This window comes from Clarias gariepinus, chromosome 3, assembly GCF_024256425.1.
Source record: "Clarias gariepinus isolate MV-2021 ecotype Netherlands chromosome 3, CGAR_prim_01v2, whole genome shotgun sequence".
Taxonomy (NCBI): Eukaryota; Metazoa; Chordata; class Actinopteri; order Siluriformes; family Clariidae; genus Clarias; species Clarias gariepinus.
This window is the reverse complement of record NC_071102.1, coordinates 550978-552500: the sequence shown is the minus strand read 5'-3', so window position 1 is coordinate 552500 and position 1523 is coordinate 550978. Positions and strand designations below refer to the sequence as shown.

At 35.2% G+C, this 1523-nt stretch overlaps 1 protein-coding gene across 3 annotated transcripts in view; it reads left to right on the top strand.

Annotated features, from left to right (window-relative positions):
• Positions 1-77, top strand: part of bean1 (brain expressed, associated with NEDD4, 1) — a 12091-nt gene extending 12014 nt beyond the window's left edge. For all 3 annotated transcript variants that reach the window (XM_053492846.1, XM_053492848.1, XM_053492847.1), the window contains one exon: positions 1-77. This exon is cut by the window's left edge and continues 491 nt beyond it. The gene's annotated coding sequence lies outside the window, so the exon portion shown is untranslated.
• Positions 78-1523: the final 1446 nt, after the last annotated feature.

Genomic DNA, 1523 nt, shown 5'->3' with positions numbered 1-1523 from the left:
CACAACTTTACTCCTGATACAAAGCTGAGAACCAAAGATTCTTTGTGTTAGCTTTCTCTGTCTCTCTCTGTCCCTCTCTGTCTGTCTCTCTCTGTCCCTCTCTGTCTGTCTCTCTCTGTCTCTCTCTTTCTGTCTGTATCTCTGTCTCTCTCTCTGTCTCTCTCTGTCTGTCTCTCTCTTTCTGTCTCTCTCTCTGTCTGTATCTCTCTCTGTCTCTCTCTTTCTGTCTGTCTCTCTGTCTGTCTCTCTCTCTCTGTCTGTCCCTCTCTCTCTCTCTTTCTCTCTCTCTGTCTCTGACTGCTGTTTCAAATTAACTCTTGTAGATAATATTTGGGGGAAATTGAACCTGGACTTACGTTACTAAACAATTACATTAGTCCTAACAGATTAGCAAACTGTTAAATTTATTGCTAGTCTATCTTTACTTTCTAAGAAATAAAATACTGGGTGTTTATTTAAATTTAGCCAAAGCGCAGTGTGTTTTCACACACCAGTCTCAATCAAACTAAAGAGCTGCAGCATAAAGATGTGTAAAACAGCTAATCGCCTGTTAGCTTAACGTTTCCATGCTAACTGTGTAACTAAATGCTATAAATAACTAGCTGGCTAACTGACCTGTGAGTTTATCTGCACTTCATACATTCAGTAAACATTTGAACTTATAATAATAATGTATGAAACTCTTTATTTTTCCTCTACAAAAGTTTCATATGTTTAAAGATTCGTTTAATTTAATGAAATTTAAATCAGAGATTATTTTAAAGTTTTTGTTTTTTTAAGCATTAATGTTTTTACACGCATTTATTAAAACTTTATAAATAAGTTTAAATGTAAGTATATTTCCTGATGTAGAATATTACTGAAAGATATTTACAGAAACTCTCTCCCTGACTCTGTGTGTGTGTGTGTGTGTGTGCGTGCGCGCGCGCAGCCATCATTAAATATCTTTATTGCTGCTTTTTGTCTTTCTGCGTTGTATCTTTAATGGAAGCAGTGTAGAGTCTGTAAAGCTCTGTACATTTTTCTTTTTGTGTATAAAGGTAATAATACAATATCAAAATAATCCTAAACACACATTTTAATTAAAATGTGAAGCACTTCAATTAAACTCAGCACTACGTCACTATGTACAGCAATTAGCAGATTAAATAGTATTATTAATTATTTGTGAACATTTGTGCTCTTTTAAACCCTTCATTAATATGTAATTAAGAATGAGCAGAAGTTTTTTGTGTTTAATTTTATATTCCTTTTGTTATATCTGATTTTGTGTTTTTCCTGTAATTATTAATAGAAATATTGAGCTTTCAGGTTAATAGATGACATTATGTCGCCCTCTACTGGATGCAAGAGGTTTGTGCAGGGCAGCTGACATGGGCCGCTCCGTCGTCTGTAACCCGGAAGTAAATTCTCAAGGGGTTTTGAACGCTATTTGTTATGTGCAGTATTGCTCGGATTTGCTTCACGAGCTCCTAATTTAACTCGCGTAATGTAACGTTACATGTTTGAGACACCGAACGTCC